At 38.5% G+C, this 21979-nt stretch overlaps 1 pseudogene; it reads right to left on the bottom strand.

Moving 5' to 3' along the window:
• LOC122746973 overlaps positions 1-21979 on the bottom strand; it is an 84081-nt pseudogene that overhangs the window by 42290 nt on the left and 19812 nt on the right.

The raw sequence follows: 21979 nt of genomic DNA, 5'->3' as shown, positions 1-21979 counted from the left end.
AATTCTCACCTCAGACACTTACTAGCTGTGTGACCCTGGGCAAGTCATTTAACCCCAATTGTCTTAAACAACCAGGGCCATCTCCAGTCACCCTGATCTATATCTTGCCACTGGACTCAGATGCTTCTGGAGGAAAGAGTGAGGTTGGTGACCTTGCACAGCCCTCTGTAGAGAGTAAAACTATATGTGGTGGCCCTATTACTGTCCCAAGTGTAGGGAATATTAGCTGGAGTTTATCATATATTTGTTACTTAGAAATTAGAGGCTACTGTACCAGTTTGGGGGCATTAAGCATTCATTAAAGTATATTAAATATTAGTAAAGAGAGCACGCATGGCTGTGAAAGACAGGAAAGCCTAGAGAAGAGAGAAAATGGGGAACCCTAGAAGGCTGCGTCTGAACTCACCCAGGCCCCCCCCCCCCCCCCCCCCCCCCCCCCCCCCCCCCCCGCCGCCAAAGAGGGAGTGTCTTTCTGCAAGCCTGCTGGGGGCAAGAACAGAGCCCGCTCATAAACATTGTTCAAAGCTAATTGGCTAGCTTCACTCAAATCTATTGGTTCACTGGATGTGCAGTCATGCTTAGGTCAGAGAACAGATCCTCCTGTGGGAATAAGACTTTCAGGGAGGTGTGGTTTTGAATAAAGTAACTTCCTGACTCTGGGCTAAACTTGAGAAAGGTCAGGCCAGGCTCAACGGGGCCTCTGGAGAGTCCCAAAACTGCATTATTTTCTCACACCTCCCTCACTTAAATCCAATTCACTGCAAGTCATTATATGACCCCAATGTCATGGTCCTCATGGAGAATGAAGGACAAATGACGACAATAACAACAATTCTCATATGTTTGTTTTCTATGATTTCTGTTTTGCCACTGACGTGGATTAAAAAAAAAAGTTTACTATTTATTACACGTGTTCATTGTAAAACTGATATTTATTTGGTGGGAAGGGAATCAAGCCTTAGAGCTGTAGTTTGGGACACTCTTTCCCCATTAAGGGATAGCAATTGGGTGGGCAGCTTGGACCTACAGATTATTTCCCCTAGACTAATCAAATTTAAGGGAGCAGATAGATATAAATCTAGGTATTTCCCTCCTACTTACCCTTCTGGCAGGAACCAAAATGTCCTTTGGAGAAGTGTGGGGAGGGAAGATCCTAGAGCTATCTATCCTTGCCTCTCCATGAGCTACATCTAGGGTCCCTTTCACTTCTAAATTCATGATTCCATAAAATAGTCAAGGAGTCTGGGCTTTTATCCTATAGGCAATGGGGACCTTTGGAAGGTTTTTCAGCAGAAAAAAAAAGGACTAAGTGGTGTTTTATTTTGTTAATCTGGTGATTATATGCAGGAAGATCAAAGGGAGGAAAGTGTGGAGGTTGGAGAAACAATTAAGAGTTAAATTTGGTTTTCCAGTGATAGAACTGGGCATAGGTTAGTGGCAGCAGAAATGGAAAGTTAAAGGATTTATGCTAAAGACCATCGGGACTTCGTTACTGACTGGAAATAGGGTGGGGGTGGGTCGAGAGAGAAGCTATATGAGGCTCACAGATACAGCAGCATGAGATGGCATGGCTGGGTGTGGTTCAAGGTAAACGTGTGATGGGAAAACTGTGAGGGTACATGACTGCCAATAGGCCTTGAACAGGGGCTCTCTTGAACACTATTCTCATCATAGGCCTGGTTTATGGACTTTGGTACCTCATGAACTTCTTCAACTTCCTGATGAAATGACTTGAATTGCCCATGGACTTGGATCCCAGATTACTTGTCTTCCCCTTCAATGATTTAGATTTGGAGATTTGTCATTTTCAGTTCTCCCTGACAGGAAAGAACTTAAGGAAATTCTAAGCTTTTAATTCTGGATGACTCAGAGAATAAAACCTTAAGGGAAATAAGGAATTCTACACAAAGAGCTGTTTTTGAGAAGGGGATCAGTTAATTTATACATATTGAATTTGAGGTGGCACTGGGGCATTTAAATGGAGAGGCAGTGTGGTATAGTAGATAGAGCATTGTATTTGGAATTAAGGAATATCTGTAAGGCTGCTAGGTGGTGAACTGGATAGAGTGCTGGGCCTTGAGTCAGGAAGACTCATCTTTCTGATTTCAAATCTGGCCCCCGACACTCACTAGCTGTGTGACCCTGGACAAGTCACTTAACCCTATTTGCCTCAACTTCCCCATCTGTAAAATGAGCTGGAGAAGGAAATGGCAAACTCCTCCAGTATCTTCACTAAGAAAACCTCAAATGGTGTCACAAAGAGTCAGACACAACTGAAACAACTGAACAACAACCATGAGGATTTTGGTTCAAATTCTACTTCACATACTTACCAGCTGTGGGACCCCATGTAAGTCACTGAAACCTATCTGGGCCTCAGTCTCTTCATCTGTAAAACAAAGGGTTGGATTTGATGACCTCTAAGGTGGGGTCCTGCCCAGCTCTAAATTTCTATTGCTGTCAAATAACCAGCAGGTAGTTAGAGCTGTGGAACTAGAGCTCTGAAGAGCCTTCAAGGCAGGTTCACAGACCAGGATAAATTCTACAAATATAACCTTTGGACACGTTTAAAGAACATTCCTTAGAAATTTGCAATGTAGAAAAGACTTGAGTACACACTGATCTTCTGGGCTACACTCACACACACAGATAGCCATGCCTGTTGGTCAAATCATTTTCAAGTACTCCTGAAAAGTGACTAAGGTGATGGTCACAACCAGCAAATCTTGAGTTAATCAGAGCAGCAACAGCTTTGCTTTCTACCTGGTTTTGAAGTTCTCATCTGAAAAAATGCTCAACTGAAAAGATTTCTATCATAAGGAAATCAATTCAATACCTTTCTAGTTGTACTCACAGGTTTAAACATTTCACCTAATTGCCTACCTCCACATTCCGGAGGAGGCTTCCTTTCTTGGGAGAGAGAGAGGGTGAGAAGAGAGAAAATAGAATATTGATGTTTCACACAGACCACAGGAATGCTAGTTGACTGGTTCCAGAACTGAATTTTTTGTTCTTTTCGATCCTCCTCTTCCATGTGCAATTCATGAGAATAACAAATGACCCCCTGTTTAATTAAGCAAAATCGGGGACATCGTGAAAAGTGTCAGAGGAGGTAGAGCAGTATCAAGGTGATACATTGACTAGGAATAAAAAACTATTGGATGATGGTGATAATGATTGTAATTATTATCAATTTCATTCTAAGAAGTAAATGATTAGGAGAACAGCTCTAAGTGAAGCCTAGCATTAAAGCTAAGCTTTGTCCCAATTTGTGGACGCTGATCCTTGAGCCTCCAAAATTACAGGGCTCTGTAAAACTCCCAGGTTCTCTTTATCTTTTTCACATCCTTTGGAGGGCTGTTTATATGCCCCTTGTACTTAATTTCTTCAAGTCTTAACTTGTCTGGCGTTTTGTGTTTTGTTTTCAAAGAACAGACTGCACTGATTCCAAGATATGATGAAAAAAATTTTTGGTTATTACACTTTTGTCAATTTCAAGTTACCTTCCATGCATGACTGTCAAAAAAAATCCTACAGTGTTCTTTAAAAAAAAACAGGAATAAGTAATGTAGTTTTTTAATCAGCTCTTTTTAAACATGTATTTGTTTGGATTAATGAAAAGAGGCCAAACTCAGACTCAATTCAGGTTGCCTACCTTCCTTGTTTACTCATAATGTGTTTTGTTGGCTTCTGTGAGTGGTGACAATAAAGAGATCAGACCTATAGAGTAATTTCAGATTTAGGATCCCTCTGCTTGGCCCAAGATGTGTTTGCCAAATGTGTTTGACTCCACATTTACATGTCCTGTGGCATTCAGGTCTCACTTCTCTTGAAAGGGAATGCCTACCAGGGTTCATTGACCTCTGGCTCCCCAATTTTCCTTCTTCTCCCAAGTATTTAAGTTACCAAAATAATCCAGAACTGGCTTGGTGGGTTTCTCTGAAAAGTGCTCTGTCGATAGATGTGCCAGTTTCTATGGCAACCACAAGACATTTTTGTGAATAACTAAAAAAAAAAAATAGGTGTTCAAATCTCCCCTTGTAAATTGTCAATGCATAAGTTATTTCTGGCTTCAAACATTGTTTTTAATGAATACACATGTTTAATGTGTAAACACTCAGGCAACTCTCTTTAGGAGTTATATACTCCCAGGGTGTGTAATGAGAGGTGTTTCGTTTCACTTACGCACATGGGAAAAATGCTGTGAGTCAGAGGAAAGAGTAAATTATGCAAGAAAAAGTGTTCTCACTGTGTATACCCTTTTTTGTGGGATTCCCATGGAATCATTATTATTATTATTATTATTATTATTATTACAACATGGTGATTTTTTTAATCAAAAGGACTCAGTGTTGAATGCCAACATGGCTGTAACCTTGAATGTAAGGAATAGAAATGCAACCCAATTCTTGTTGTTTAATGTGGCAATGTGAAATTGCATAAGATGGCAGCTGGTGTTCTTGCATTCTGGCTAGTCTATAGCCATGGTAATTTTCCCAGGCAAGGGTGGGGAACAGAATATGATTTGTATCCTGAAATCTAAATGGAAGAAAGTAGTGAATGATACTGGTATTAGGACCAGAATTTCACATTATTTTGTTAATATTTAAATTGGAGTTGAGGATAAAATTAACATTCAGATGACTAAAGGAACCCTTCCCCTTCACTTTCCCCAAGTGATACAGCTGTTAGAATGTTAGGGCTTGGAAAGCCTGTCTTTATATCTCCTAGAGCTCAGGTTGTACTAGGCACATACTAGGTGCTTATTAAGTGCTTGTTATTTGATATATCTGGCTTGAAGGGTATCCCTACATGCCAGTCCTGTCCTAATAATGCTATTATCAACCTGTCCCATTATCACTCTCTGCCTCTACCTTGCTTAACAGTTTTAACCTTTGGTTGTTACTTTAGGAGTTAGAAACCTAGATTATAAAAATATACATAAAGTATTTCAGAGAAAGGTGAAGCCTCCTAGACCTCTTCATTACTGAATTAACATGGATTTAATTTTTAAATGGGTTAGTTTTCTCTGTGAAAAGCACAGAAAGACCAATCTTGAGGAACAGGGATACACAGGCAAATTAAATTCCAGTGGAGGTAAAGAAGAGGGGGGGGCACAGCTAGGTGTTACAGTGGATAAAGCATTGGCCCTGGATTCAGGAGGATCTGAGTTCAAATCCAGCCTCAGACACTTGACACTTACTAGCTGTGTGACCCTGAGCAAGTCACTTAACCCTTATTGTCCCGCAAAAGAAGAAGAAGAAGAAGGAGGAGGAGGAGGAGGAGGAGGAGAAGAAGGAGAAGAGAGTGTGACAAGGACAGGCAAGTATAATGTAGAGAAGAGAGCATGGAGGAAGACTGAAGGAGAGAATGTTGGGACTGAGAATGAGAAGGGAAGGGAACAGCAAGAGAGATCAGGCAAGATTAATCCAAGAAGGGAGGAAAGGGGGAGAAAACCTACAAGTATCTAAATGACCAAGGCGAACATGGAGCTTTCTAGCTGCATTTAGGTTTGGACAACATGAGTTCAAATCCTTATTCTGCTACTTACTACCTATGTGGGCAAAGTCATTGAACTACTGAGGACCAAAGTTTTACTATCTGTAAAATGGAAGCATCAGAATACATGATCTCTGAAAATCCCCAGGAATTTTGTCCTGTGGTTCCTATATGACACCCTTTCTCTTCATGCCCAATCTCCACTATTTGCAAAACATATAAAAGGGCAAAAAAAGATGAAGAAATTATATTAAAATTAAATATTAAAATTCCTAAAGTAATCATGAAAATAATACTATACAAATAGAATTTCTAGTCATACTGACTATGAAAAAGTTTGGGACATTACAACAAATATAGAAAAAGAGGCAAATCTTGAATCAAATATTTCTGATTTCTGTTCATGATCACTAATTCTGTGTGTCATTCCCTCTCACCCTCTGCTGATTTCATGAGAGGAAAATAGATGAGGGAAGGAGAGATGAAACCACAGAAAGAAGGAGGCAGTGATAAAATAAAAGGGTTGAAGAAGGAAATGAAGAGAAGAGGGAAGAAGGGGATGGTAATGAGTGGTATTATACTATATTATATGCCTCTAGTACTACTGCCCTTAAACTGGATTTCAGGGAGTCTGTTAACATATATACACACAGACACACATATATGTACATATACATGTATGTACATATTCACTAACTTCTAACTGAAATTTAGTATTTCCTTCAATTACAACAAAGGCAATAAACATTGTTGGAAGAAGGGGTCCACAGTATTGCTTAGACTGCCCAAACAGTCTATTACACACAAAAAAGGATTAAAAATTCATACTCTAATGGAAAGAATTTATGATGAAACAAGAGATAGAGAGCATTACAAAATGCAAAATGGATAATTTAGATTATATAAAATTTAAAAGTTTTTGCACAAACAAAACCAATGCAACCAAGATTAAAAGGAAAGAAGAAAGCTGAGAAATATATATAGCAAGTATCTCTGATAAAAGCCTCATTTCTCAAATATACAGAGAACTGAGGCAAATTTACAAGACTAAAAAATCATTCCCCAGTTGATAAAATGGTCAAAGGATTATGAACAGGCAGCTTTCAGATGAAAAAATCAAAGCTATCTATAATCATATGAAGAGATGCTCTAAATCACTATTAGAAAAATGCAAATTAAAACAACTCTGAGGCACCACCTCACACTGATCAGATTGGCTAATATGATAGAAAAGGAAAATGATAAACACTGGAAAGGATATGAGAAAATTGGAATACGAATGCAATGTTGGTGAAGTTGTGAACTGATCTAATCATTCTGGAGAACAATTTGGAACTATGCCTAAAGGGCAACAAACTGTGAGTACCCTTTGATACAGCAATACCTCTACCAGGTCTATAGCCCAAAGAGATCACAAAAAAGGGGAAAAGAACCTGTTTGTACAAAAATATTTATAGCAACTCTTTTTGTGGTGGCATCAATTGGGGAATGGCTAAACAAGTTGTAGTATATGAATATAATAGAATATTATTGTTCCAAAAGAAATGATCAGCAGGCCGATTTCAGAAAAACCTGGAAAGGCTTACATGAATTGATACAAAGTGGAGTAAGCAGAACTAGGAGGACATTATATATTGTATCAGCAATGTTGTGTGATGATCAACTGTGAACAATTTAGCTCTTCTCAGCAATATAACGATCCAAGACAAATCCAAAGAACTCATGATGGAAAATGCTATTCATATCCAGAGAAAGAACTGATGGAGTCTGAACCCAGATCTAAGCATACTATTTTCGCTTCCTTTACTTTTTTTATGGTTCTTTTCTTTTGGACTGTTTATTCTTTTACAACATGACTAATATGAGAAAGAAAAGAGATTTCCTACTCTAGTAAGTTCAAATGCTGAGAAACACAGTGAATTAACCTTTAAAAATATCTTTTTTTCCCCTTAAAGTAGAAGGACAAAGAGAATAAGGATGAAATTGTATGTGCGTGCATGTGCATGCTCATACTCACTCTCAGCTGAATTGTAGGGCTAGAGGGTGAAGAGGTGCACGTCTTGTCAAAGATAGGCATTATTTTTTTCATTTGGCTTGTTGGGCCAGTAGGATTATTCCATGAAGAGAAAAGAGAACTTCACTGAGCTATTTTTATCTGATATTTGATACTACAGAGTTTGTTTTGCTGAATCCCATCCTCCCAAATCCTCCTCAAAATTTGAAGGCCTTTGAGGTCTACAAATCTAATGTCATCTTCTGAAGTCTTTGAATTTAAATGGGCAGACAAATGTAAACTAAAACAAAACTTCTAGTGCAGAAGGTCTTTTCCCATAAATAGCTTACATATATATGTATGAGAATTGTAGCATACTCCACTTTCTCAGGATTAAAAAAAAAAAAAGTTCCATTTGAGAATTGCAATAATGGCTGATTGGAAATTTAGCCTGGTGTGGTACAAAGATTCTTAATTTAGGGCATTAAGAGACCTGGATTTAAATCCAGGCTCTATCATTAACTTGTTATATTACCTTGGAAAAGTAATTTTAGATCCTTAAGTTTTAGTTTTATTTTCTGGTTCTAGCTATCTCATAAAATGATTTTCAAAAAGCTAAATTATCCAGCATAATGTAGTACAGATATTTCTTTTGGGTGTGGTATAGAACTCATGATCCTTTATTTTATTCTATTCTAAAAGGAAAAAGAATCATTTGGGATTAAATTCATATTATTATAATAGCTTAATTATTTATACTGGCTTCTCTTCACATTTTATAAAAAACAAATTAGATATTGTGGGATTTAGAGCTGGAAGGGGCCTTAAATAATTATTTAGTCAAAGCCTCTCATTTCATAGTTCAAGAAAATGGAGCCCAGAGATGTGTGGGGAATTCTAGTCACACAATAAAGAAGTTGCACAGTTATTAAATCACAGAGTCTATACATAACAGGTCCATAGTTTGGACCCAGGTCCTCTGCCTCTAAATGCTCTGCTTGTTGCCCTAAACAACCATGGTTGCTGTTGTTTTCATGGTTGTCTAGGAATTATTTTGTTTAGTATGATGTCTGTTCTTTAATTTACTCAGAAGTAAAAGAAATTAATCTAGTTGTTAAGATACATTAGTTGGGTGCCACATTCATTTCTTGCTGGGAGATGACCAAGGAAGTAAGCAACTGGGACCTGTGTATGAGTGTTTTCATTGCATTTTACTTTGTCCTAAGTAATAATAACCATAACAATAGCTAACATTTATATAGTTCTTACTATGTGCCATGAACTTTTATGTGCTTTATAAATATTATCTCATTTGATCCTCACAACAACTGTGAGAAGTAGGCTATTATTATCTCCATTTTATAGTTGAGGCAACTAAGGTAAACAGGGGTTAAGTGACTTTCTCAGAGTGACACAGGTAGAAAGTGTTTGAAGCTGGATTTGAATTCAGGTCTTCCTGGCTTCAGGCCATCATCTACTGCAGGCGGCTTCAGTCACTGCCATAATCTTCTAAGTGGGCAGAACTCTAAATCAAAACTCATTTGAACATACCAATTTTTAGAGGTTTAACTGCTTAATTGTTGGTTTCCAAGATGTCTCTCCATGACATCCAAGCTCTTTAAGAAGTTATTGAGAGGTAGCATTAGTCATGACTTGTGCTTGGTTGTCATTGAAACAAGCTAGATCAGGGGAAACAAGAACCAGGAATCTAGACAGACCTGCAAGATTGGGTTAAGGCCTGTTGTAATATTATATGAACTAGGGCAGAGGTTGGCTGTTTGAAGGACAAGAAAACAGGGGCATAGGCTCATAGAATCATAGATATAGAGACATGAAAGACTTCAGAAATCATCTTGTGCAAACCCCTCATTTTATAGACAAGGAAACTGAAACTTAGCAAGGTTAAGTGACTTGCCCAGAGTCACACAGTAAAAAGTAGAGTTGGGACTCAAAGTCAGGATTTCTTCCACTGTACTACTCTGCTACTCTACAAATCTGAAAGCTGATTGGAAACCAGCTATAGCAAGATCAGGCTAGAAAGGCTGCAAGTATAATTTGCTCAAATTCAAAATTGAATCTAAGATTCATAGTTTCTCTTAAATAGAATAAGGTTAGGTGAGGAACAGCTCTCTAAGTGACAGGAAACTGAGGACTATTTAGATAGGTGGATAACATTAGAGATGTCTGAGAGGAGGTAATGGGAAGCCCATGGAACTATTTGGACTTAAGGAAAAACACTCCAATTCCTATAGAGACTAGAATAACCTGCTGGCACGGTGGGTTCCTATACAAAGAGATCTCAACCCAGAATACTGTATCATATTTAATGACATTTAATAGTGATAAATGTAGTCTTGCCCTTGGGTTTAAAAAACAATTTCCCAAATATTAGATGGGGCAGACAAAACTAAATGGTAATTCATCTGAGACAGATTTCAGGATTCTAGTGCACTCAATATGAATCAATAGTGTGAATGAATCAATAATGTGAATTGAATGAATCAACAGCAACCAGGAAAGCTGATGTGGTCTTAGAGAAGCACGGTTTCCAGGGATGTGAGACCACATCAGTTAGACATTGCTCTGACAGGCCACATTAGGAGTCCTGTACTCAGTTTTGGTCACTCCATTTGATGGAGAATATTGATAAACTGGGGAACATCAATGGAAGGTAACTAAGGTGAGCAATAACCTCAAAATCATACCACATGAGGGTCATTTGAAGGAACTGGGTATGTTTTGCTTAGAGAAGAAAAGGTAGAACAAGACTAGACTAGACTTAGGGGGTACAACATAGCTGTCTTCAAGTATTTGAGATTATCATGAAGAAAAGATTAGACATCCTACTTGGTCCCAGAAGGCAGAATTAGGAACAATGAGTAGAAGTTACAAAGAGCCTTGTTAGATTTGAACCAATCCAATTTACCAAGCGGTTATTAAGCACCTGCTGTGTGCAAAGCTGAGAAAGGGCATATTATAGTTGATATGTGGTGGTTTTTTTTTTTTTCTGGCAGGGAAATGGGGGCTAAGTGACTTGCCCAGGGTCACACAGCTAGTGTCAAGTGTCTGATATCAAATTTGAACTCAGGTCTTCCTGAATCCAGAGCCAGTGCTTTATCTACTGTGCCACCTAGCTGCCCCCTTGATATGTGGTTTTGGAAACAGGAAGACCTGGGTTCAAGTCCTGCCTCCTGACACATTCTGGCTGCCTGACCACGAACAAGGCATTTAACTTCTCAATGCTCTACTCTTCAAGATGATAAACTTCAAAGGTTCCCTATACAAATAAAATCACAAGTCAGGTTCAGCCTCCCACCTCAAATGTACAAAGCACTGTGCTAAGTTCTAACAATACAAAGGCAAAATTGTAGGTCATCCAAAAAGCAATAGAGACCTTAAAAATTTCCTACAATTAGAGCTATCCAAAAATGGATTTTGTTGCCTTGGAAGATAATGAGCCCCATTTCATTCATTAAACCCATCTACTTTCTATATACCTTGTGTGTATGTGTATAACTATAGTTAGAGTTAAAATTATTTGTATTTCATCTCCTCTATTAGAACGTGAGCTCCTTCAGAGAAGGCACTGTGGGTTTTTTTGTCTTTCTTAGTACCCCCAGAGGTTAGCATCATGCTGGCACATGGCAAATTCTTAATAATCAATTCTTGCTGTCAAACTAAATTAAATTTAAATACAATTTATTAAATATCTACTATCAATATGTGCACAAGTCGGTGTCTTTCATATTAATCTATTCTACCAAAAAAAGATTAAATACCTACTGTATATATAGCATAGAGCTTCATATAAATGTGACATAGTCTCTACCTTCACGATGAACTTATATCTAGTAGAGGGCATAAAATACATATATTTTAATATTTCAATTGCTCCGTGATCTCATCTGGTACAGAGAAAAAAATGTTCTTTGTTCTCCTGTCTCATGTAATTCTTGGCCTTGCCTTTCTGTAAATTCTTTACATGGGATCATATACTTTAATGGATCTTTGACCTCATTGATATGATGCCCTCCCTATTACTGCAAATGCATAGAGGATTTGCCCAATCCATAACAGCCAAGAGACAGGAAGACGGTCACCCTCTGTGGCATCTTTTCTCTTTGGTGTCCAGAAACTATCTAGCTGCTTGACTGCTCACAGGGCTCAGCTAAAACGGGAGTCAACAACTCTATTGCTGATGGTGAAATGGAAGTCTACTAGGCCTAACCATATGACATGCTACTGCCTCCTAAGGTGCTCCAGGCCTTATCATTTGCCTAGCCTTTATACCCTCCAGACTCCCAGGGTTTTCATCTGAGCTACTGATCTAACCCAAGGACCCTTAGATCCCACCATTCATCCTGCAGCTTCACTTGTAGGATTCCTGAAACTTTTCATTCACTTTGCATTTGAACTTTCTTTTAGATGTTGTCTCATGCAATTAGAGTATAAGCTCCTTGAGGACAGGGACTATGTTGATTCATTGTCCAGATCACCTTTTCAGGTAATGCCTAATTTTTCCCCAGTTAAAAGGATGGTAGTGTTTACATTACAATAGTATCCCTGCTTAGGACATTTCCTGAAGGAGGCTCTGGGATGATCTGCTTAGTTATGCATTACCTTAGTGAACTTCTCTACCTGTTACTCCAGTGGCCTAAACAAATTTAAGCACTAAGTTGCAAGAAATACTGCCAGAGTATGACTTGGGCCCTAGGGAAAATCTAGTTAGCCCTAATACTCCTCTCAATCTAAATAATAGATGTTTGTTTCCTTTTCCAAGATCCCTTCTCTCAAAAGTCCCAGTTCATTAGTAACACTTACAGCTTTGTGCTGCCATCTAAAAATAAAACTTTTATCTAAAAAAATATGCATCAAATATGCCATAATCACTGCATTCAGATCTTTCCCAACCATGGTGAGAAAGGGGAAGAAATCTCTGGTCCACTGGGGCACTGAGGAAAAAATACAACAAAGAGCTGAATTTCTGATCAAGATGGGCTAGAAATGTTCAACCAAAGTCTTGTTCTTTAGGCAACAAACTCTTAGACCTGTTCTGTTTCTTTTTTTAATTATGAACTTAATCAACAAACACTATTTCTTCATTTGTGAAATGAGTGGGTTGCTGCTAGATGGTGGGTGACCTGTAAAGTTCCTTTCCACTTTGAATCTCCGGGCCTACTAAACAGTGATATCCTGAGGGGTGGGGGTGGGAGTTACTGTATCTCAGCTGCCAGGAGCAATCTGCTCTCTGTAATTCCGCCCAGATAAGAACAACAATATCCCCAAGATTATAGTTATGCCCGTTTAGGTTTGTGTCTTTAACTGACTTCCCAAAAAGCCTATTTTCAATTTGTGAATTTCCAGTTCAGAGCAGAATGGAATCACAGGCTTTTTCTGTTTTCCCTGTCTTTTCTGGCCTGGTCTTTAGAGTTGCTCAATATCCTTTTGAGTTAATTTAGTACTTTCTTTAGATGAATGAGTTAGTCTTATCTAAAAATCAGCAGGTCTGTTCACTTCTCTTTGGCCAAACTTTTGCTTAATTATTTATATCAGCCTTTATAATATATAAGCAGCTCAGTCAAGATATTTGCAGAGTGGCAGAAAAGTCAGAATTTATTTGTAGGCTACTTTGTATTTCCGTGTAGCTCTCTGAGGGATTTGGGTTTTGCAGGGTGCTGTTGGGAGAGAATACCCAGATGTTAACGTGACAGATCTTTCCCAAATCTTTTTTTTTAAACAAACAACAACTACAAAACCCTTCATTTGAGTATGATATAGTGTCCTGGGCTAACAAAAATCTTTGATGGTATTTCTTCAAAAAAGAAAAAATGAAACAAAATAAAATAAAACACAAACAACACAAAGCCTCCATATTTTCTTTGTGTGTGCACACGCAAATTCCTCTTTGCAGAGGGAAGTGTCTGTTTTCTTGTCTGCCTCTGACTACAGTTTCACCTACTCACTTTAGAGCAGTTCGAATGAGGTCACCAACTTGCAAGTGGCTATGCATTTGGGGGAGTGGAGAGGAAGCTTGAACAAAGGAATTGGGATTTCAGCTACAACTGTAAGGTGCTTTTCCATCAGGACTTTCTGGTTTGTCCTCTCCCTCTCCCTCTCCCTCTCCCTCTCCCTCTCCCTCTCCCTCTCCCTCTCCCTCTCCCTCTCCCTCTCCCTCTCCCTCTCCCTCCCTCAAAAAAAAAAAAAAAAAAAGAGGACAAACTAAATATACTTTTGAATGGACTTGCCTGGTGTGAAATTCACCAAGTTCTCATGTTTGACTCCTGCCTACCACCCATTTCATATCCTGTTTGTGCTTGTGAAAAATCTTAATCGATGGGGAAATGTGAATTTGGGCAAAGTTACTCACTGAAAATGTTTTCCTGTACACACCAGAAGTAGTAGTCTTTGAAAAGACCTGACAAAGGAGAACTTTGGGTTTTCAACTGTCAGCCCTTTATATGTTGTTTTAGTCTTTGAGGCCCATTTCCCCCAAAGCATTTGCACCATCTTCTCCCCATCAATCCCCATAACTCAGACTTCTCCCTCTTCCAAGCCGCAGCCCCTCCTCCCTTCTCCCCCCCACCCCTTTTCCACCCTAACAACTACAACTGAAACTGAATTGCTAGGCGCTGCTTCCTCTTTGCTACGGGAGCTGGAGCGCCCCTTGCCGGCTGGCCATGGGCACTGCCCTTACATTTCCTTATCTTGCTAAGATTTCCTGGAAGGCATGTGGCAAAACCAGTAGCAGCTTTCTCTTCCTTTATTCGCCTTTAACTAAATGCAAGTACATTTAACCTTGCATTGGCAGACACCTCCCCAAAACCCTGTGGCAAGGAATTATTTAGCAATAAAACGCAAGGAGGAGTTACCTTGTGATTACCTCTCACCCTCAGCAGATTAGAGACTTACTCTTGAGCTCCTGTAGACAAAAACTTTAGAAAATGGTTTCAGCATCCCCAAGAAGTTCTTATTCAAAGTTGAACATTTTTGGCAGTTTTAAGGGTTTTGTTGTTGTTGTTTGTTTGTTGCTTTTTTTTAAAGGTCACTGTAGCAGAAGGGTTTGTTTAGTTGAGATTAAGAGCTACACATTGAAAGGGGAGAGAGAGAAACAGAGAGAGAGACAGAGAGAGAGACAGAGAGAGAGAGAGACAGAGACAGAGACAGAGACAGAGACAGAGACAGAGAGTTATAACCTAGCTGAAATGACATAGGATCTTTCTCTCTTCTGGTTGGGAATGTGGACCACTGGACTCAAGGGGAGGTGATTTCCAAGTGCCCAGCAATTTAAGTCAGTTTTTGTAAAAGTAAAAGCCAAATCCTTTCTTTCAGTTTAAGGTGTTGCCCAGTTGAGGGTAGTAGAAGGTCTTAAACTAATCTACTGCTTCTGAAGCTCATTCTTAAAGGCGCCTTCTCACCCTGGTCATTTTACACCTAATCTCTCAAACCTGTTTCCTGCAGGCTTTAATAGGATGGAAATGGATTGTTGCCACATCTATTTTTTTCCCCTGCCTCCTGCCAGTGACTGGTGCATTGTAGGCACTCAATAATTAAACAATAAATATTCGATATTAAACATCAGTGCCCCAGAACAGAGATATACTGCCATTCTGGAGTTTGGAAGGTGATTAAAACAACAACAACAACAACAACAACAACAATACCCCTGAACCAACTACCAAAGTTATGACAGATCCTAAAAGTGCACCTCAGAGCCCATGAACTCAACCCAATGTATGCAGAAGCAATTTGCTTCTGAAGCTCTAAACATGATATTCCTTAATACTCCCTGGCAGATCTTCAGTAGCTAGAAAATAAGTATTTCCATATGTAAGAAAATATTCCTTTGAAATGTAGATTTCCCCCCCTCTATTCAAGAGAGTACAGAAGAGAGCTGCTTCTTTAGTTCAATGTTAGTTATTATTTTTTCTACTTTGAAAATTTTGTGCATTTCCACGAGAGCTGTTAGATGGTAAACACCGATTCCCACGTGAGCTGAATTAGTCTAACAAGCCTCTCCTCCCCCCTTCTCTTGCTGTTTCAGTGAACCATATAAATAACCTCTGGCTAACAAATTATGTCTTCCTTTAGCACTATCATAATATGTTAAATTTAAAACAAAAACATTAAAAGCCAGAGTACTGTCTGATGCATATATTTTATGTGTGTGTGTGTGTATATATATACATATGTATATATATATGCATTACTTATTTTTCCTCTCTTGATCTCTAAAGATTAAAAAAAAAGCCTTACTAGTGTAACTTGTCCTCTGGGTTTGAAACAGGCACATGATGCAATCTATTGACAAATTAGTGGGTGGCAGCAAGTAGAAGCCGATTTGAGAAGCAGTGGAAAGCCTGTCACATGATTTAGTCTTTTTCTATTCATACCATTTGCTTTTTTCCCTTAATCAAAAAATGTTCTAGACTGTGACTACCTTCCTTAATTCTTTGGTTTTTTAAAAAAGGAAGGGGATGAAGAAAAAAAAATTAACAAGGGCTGCAAACTTTTCAGCTCCCGGTCATACACAGACAGTACTTTAAATAGTCTTTGAAGTCACTAAGGTGAAGAGAGTTATTTTCAGAAATCCATTGGAAACATGCTGAGGAGAAGTGAAATTGATTTATTTATTCGCTCATTTGACAAATACTATCGAGTGTCTTATCTGTGATTGGTGCTGCTAATAGGGTACATACTATATTTACATATTATAAAAACACAACCCTTCCCATGAGACATTTACCATGAGGGCAGAGACCTGAAAATGGAAGAACATGGTAGTGTATATTTAATTCAGATCAAGAGATTTAGTACAAGATAATAGCACTATTGGATGGCATGTTCTAGAATTTCGAGAGTGTTTATTTAATAGCTGACTTAACGTGGCACCCACATCTAACCTAAATATTATGATGCAGGGCAGGGACTTCTTTTCCTCTGAGTGAGCTGTACCAGCTTCAGGTATGTCATGCGGTTTTTGGAATTGATAAGAAATAATAGTAGCTCTGGTTGCATGCAAAGATAATCAAAATTCATCCATCTTTTTTTAAGTGGTTGCAATTTCACAATAATCAACGTTCCCTTGCTCATTAATGTAGGTTTCTTTCCCTCCCCCATCTGTGCCCTCATTCCTATAATGTAAACAGCTACTAATAGCTCCTATTTCTCTTTGTTCAAACAAACAAAAGCCTTTGTAACCAGGAAGAAAATTAGTAGCAGGTGAAAGCCTCATTTGGGGGTGGAGGGGTGCATAAAGCTTTTTCTTTTTCAGAGGAACAAAGTACACCAGTCATCTTGAGAACAAGAATTCACATTTAGAGTATAGGAAGAAACAGCAAATGTCTGTCTTTAATGATGCACAGGCAAAATTGTAATTTGATTTACATTATTCCGCCCCCCCCCCCCCATCACTCTAATTTCTGTCTAAAGCTAAAGGCTGGAGGTACCCTGTGAAGTAGGCACTAGGAAATCGGTAAGACTATCCTGAGTCTGCTGCTGACTTCCTCTGTTACTGTAAGCCTACCAAACAATTCTTCTGTGACTCAGTTTCCTTGTCAAATTATTTATGTGATTAAACCATGCTTTGAAATGAAAGTTGGCACCAATGACATGTTTCTAAAGATTTATTCCTAAAATTTAAAAAAAATGTAAAAAGGTCCTCTTCCTGCTTTCCATTTCTTATTAGACAGGTAAAATATCCCGCATCTCCTTTTTCTTCCAAATTGCATGATGAAAATTTCTAAATTTGTTGGCAGTTATAGAAACAGATATTTGAAATTTTTAGATTAGACTGTGAAATAAAATTCAAATTCAGGACTAGTTTCCTAAGAATAATTTACCTACATGGGCGTCTGTCCATAAATCATTAGACAGTGTTCTCATGCTATTTTTGTCTGTGAATACACTGTTCTCAGCAATGCAATTTGTTTTTCCCCCTTTTATTTGCTGTAGGGTTTGTAATAATCATTGAAACCATAAAATTTGTTAATGAAATATTAAGAAATAGTGAAATTATTACATAGTTTCCCCATCAAAATAGGTTTCATATTTGGAACTGGATAAGAGTAGGTCGTTAATCATTTAAATTTAATTTCTTAAAATTGTGACTTGGAGTTGTGGGTTAGTGGAAAGAATTCTGGGCTTGGAATCAGAAGAGATAAGGGCTTGAATTGCACTGCTGACACTTGCTGGGAGTATAAACCCGGACAAGTTATTTAACCTATGCTTCCCCATCTCTAAATCTGTAATAATACCTGTATAGTACCTATCTCTTGGGGTGGTTGTGAGGACCAAAAGACATAATGTATATGAAGTAATTTACAGACTATATCAATATCTGCTCTTATTTCGAGAAAACTTTCTAATAAGAGGCTGGTAGGGCAACTAGGTGGTGCAGTGGATAGAGCACCAGCCCTGGATTCAGGAGGGCCTGAGTTCAAATCCAGCCTCAGACTCTTGACACTTACTAGCTGTGTGACCCTGGGCAAGTCACTTAACCTCAATTTCCTCACGTCCCCCCCCCCAAAAAAAGAGGCTGCTAAATGTTTATACCAGGCTGAAGGCTAAGGCACTGAAAAAAAATGTTATAAATACTACTCCTATAGGTTGGTGATTGTAGTTTTTAAAAGAAAATGGAAGAATGGATTGAAGAGTAATGGTATGGGGAGGAGGAAGAATGGATAAAGAAGGTCCTCAGTCTAGTCTAAGTTATTATTTAATGGTATTCCCTCTCATGGGAGTGGGAGGGCGCGATTTGAGGAGAGACCCTAGCTAGCAAGGCTGGCTTTTTAGAAGTTGTGGTACAAGTTGTTTTGTTTTGTTTTTGTTTTTGTTTTTCTTTCTTTTTTTTAAAATGGGCAATGAGGGTTAAGTGACTTGCCCAGGGTCACACAGCTGGTAAGTGTCAAGTGTCTGAGGTCAAATTTGAACTCAGGTTCTCCAGAATCCAGATCCAGTACTTTATCCACTGCACCACTTAGCTGCCCCTTGTTTTCTTTTTCTAAAGAGCATCTCAGGATGCTTAGATTCTGTCCTTCTGAGGCTGAACAACACTGCTAGGGCAGGGCTGCAATTTTCATGACAAAAATTCATTTCTTCTAATTTGGTTGGGGGTCGGGGAGGGGTTCCTGAATGGATTAAGGGATTTGCAGAATTTTACAGAGTTTCTCTACTCCCCAGGAATAGCACTCCTAGCCATTTGGGAAGAATGATTTGGCAGAGGACAGGCTGGTTTGCTTTTAAATACTTGTTGAGAGATGCAAAGATCCAGAGTCTCTTTCTTCCCTGTGGAGGTTTTGGATCTCTGGCTTGGTTTACTTTAGCACCCTTCCAAAGTTTTTTTTTATTTTTATTTTTTTTCCCCTTCAAGGGGTCAGAAATTTAGCCTAGAGTAGCACCATTTAAGGATCTGGAGTTCAAGTGTTTCTGAACTTTGCTTTTTCAGAGCAGTAATGCTTTCTGGGGTGATAATAATCTGCTGCTATTTGGTGGTGAGCAAACAATTCTCACTTTTATCTTCCTTCCAGCCTGTTCTGAATACTAGTACCTGCTTGCAAACTGTATGGATGAGATAAAGTTCTTGTTGAGTGATAGTCACACTACACTGAGGTACTCCAGAATGGTTTAGGGGTTAAGTCTGTATTTGGCCATTCAGGTTAACCTAATAACAGGCTCAAAGGATCACAGTGGGAAGGAATTGTAGAGATCATAAATCATAGACTCAGAATGAAAGGAGACCTTAGAGGTTATCTAATATGAACTCCTCATTTTACACATGAGGAAACTGAGGGCTGGGAGATAAAACTTATATTGGTAGCATATTCAAAATTTAAACTCAGTTGGCCTCAGGTTCTTTTTTAAGCACTAAATCTGTGATCCTTTAATTTCAGATCCAATTCTTTTTAATGTTCCAAAAGTTAATTTGTAAATTGGTTGTTTGGAACTCAAAGTGCATTTCCCCAACAAAACACTGCAACTAACAGGATGCCAAGAATACATCATTTTGGCCCCAGAGAAGCAGTCATAGGAATGGGTGGAAATTGTTGAGAGGGAAATCTAAGGGAAAAGCTTCCTATTTATGAGTTATATTAAAGTGGAATTTGCTACCTGGGGAGGTACTGGGTTTCCCCCTCACTGGAGGTCTTTGTGTAAAAGGTGAGAAGATCACTTGTTCAAGATGTTATAGAGGGGATTCTTTCCAGGTATGAGTTAGACTTGATGGTCCCTTCTAACTCACAAATTCTGGAACATTCTGTGAACCCAATCAGGAACTCCCTCTCCTCCAACCGGCAGGCAGTAGAAGGAGGAACATCCCTAGCTATAAGCCACTTATGGTTTCTTTCTAGATCTGAGGAAGCTACTACACCCCCTGACTTAGCTCAGCATATCATTGGTCCATTCAAGTTCAAAAGCTTGATGAGATCTTCTGATGGGCAGGAGTCCCAAAGATCATTCTTTGCTTCTTGTGGCATTAATACTGGGCTGGCTATAACACCCAACTTGAATTCCAACTCCCAGATTCCTGTGCCTGCTCTTCCAACAACACTGGAATCTCCACTCCATGCACCCACAACAGAAAAGAGAGAATAAATAATGGAAGACGGTCTCCTTTTTTAGAAGCCATAAGGCCTCAAAGGGGAAAGAAGGCTCTAAGACCCTTTTACATTAAAGCGTAGTAATTTATCAGATGCTATGAATGAAGGAATCAGCTTTCTCCTCCAGACAGGGATGCAGTGACAAAACAGTCAAAATTTACTCAAGCCTTTTTAAAAGCTCTGACAGTTCCAATTATGCAACCAATTGAAAAATGCTGCTCTCAACCAAATGGCCAGCCAATTAGAGGGAGTTGCTGAATGTCTATGCATGCTCACAGTCTTTTCAAGGCATTTCCCTTAAATATCATCACAATTCTTCAGAAAGCCATCTCCCTAGTGTTTGCCATATGTAGGGATGATATCTGAATAAACTATTGGGATTTGTTCATGCACTAGACCTCCATTACATTTTTTTATCCCCAGGACCTAGTCATGGCAAATATTAAGTGTTAATACATACTTGTTGATTATTTGAAGAAGGCATGAAAAGATATAGTGGTCTTGGGGAGGAAATAAGAATTTATTTAGGCATTCACCCTGGTCATTTATTCACAAAATCACAGAATATCCCAGGTGGAAGGAAACTCACAAAATGTACCTGAACTAGAATTGATCAGTCAATTAACAAGCATTTATTAAGCACCTACTATGTACCACAACTTGCACTAGGTACTGGGGACATAAAGACAACAGTGAAATAGTCTTTGCTCTCAAGAAGTTTACATTCTTTTTGATTTCCTCTATAATATCTTTTAACAAGTGGTTCAGACCTTTCCTTATAGGAAGAAACCTCTATTTTCTAAGATAACTAATCTTTAAAAACACTTTAAAAAAAATTATGAACTTAATAAACAAAACAAACTTTTCAATATACAAAGAATAAGAAAGAGTGTATGTGGATTTGTAAATTTATTATTTACAGTTTTTAAAAGGGCATATTAAATTTAAAGAGATAGTAACAAAATAGCTTTGTGTAAAGTTCTGACTTTTTTTTTCTTCCATGTATTTTTAATGTTATATTGAGGTTCTTTTCTTCTTCTTCTTTTTAAATTTTTATTTAGAATTTTCCCCAAGTTACATGTAAAAAAGCCCAATTTTTTTCACATTGATTTCTTAAAACTTTGTGTTCTAAATTTTCTTCCTCCCTCCCTCCTTCTTTAACCCTCCCTATGAAATCAAGCAATTCAATATAACTCATAAATGTGCAGTTATGCAAAACATCTTCACATTAGTCAGGTTGTAAAAGAAAATAGACAAAATAACTTTAGAAAGAGGAGCTAAGAAATAAAATTATAGTTCAATCTGTTCAGATACCATCAGTTCTTCCTCTGTTGATGGTTTGCATTTTTCATATATCCTTCTGATATCATCCTGCTCTTCATTTTTTTCACAGTTACTATTGCTAACTGTATTACCATACATCCTATTCCCTCCCCTTGATATTTACTCTATTTTTGATCTTACTTCACTCTATCCCACCATGAAAGTGTTTTGCTTTTTACTGCCCCCTCCCCTTATCTGCCCTCCCTTCCTTCACCTCTCCCCCAACCCCTTATCCCCTTCCCCTCCCTTCAGGGCAAAATATATTACTATACCCATTTGAGTGTGTATGTTACTCCCTCTTTGAGTCAATTCTGATGAGAGTAAGGTTCATTCACTTCCCTACTCCTTCCCCATTTTCCCTTCCACTCCATAAGCTTTTTCTTGTTTCTTTTATGTGAGCTACTTTTCCCCAGCCCACCTCTCCCTTTCCCTTTCTTATTCCTCTTACCCCTTAACTTTATTTTAAAGGTGTCATCATGGATTTTCCAACCAAGAACAGCTTGGAAGGTTGGAAGGAGGGAGCTTCTATGCTGATACAGGAGTGGAGCCCAACCCTACAGTCACACTCACA

Source organism: Dromiciops gliroides, chromosome 1, assembly GCF_019393635.1.
Source record: "Dromiciops gliroides isolate mDroGli1 chromosome 1, mDroGli1.pri, whole genome shotgun sequence".
Taxonomy (NCBI): Eukaryota; Metazoa; Chordata; class Mammalia; order Microbiotheria; family Microbiotheriidae; genus Dromiciops; species Dromiciops gliroides.
This window is presented reverse-complemented; position numbering and strand designations above follow the sequence as displayed.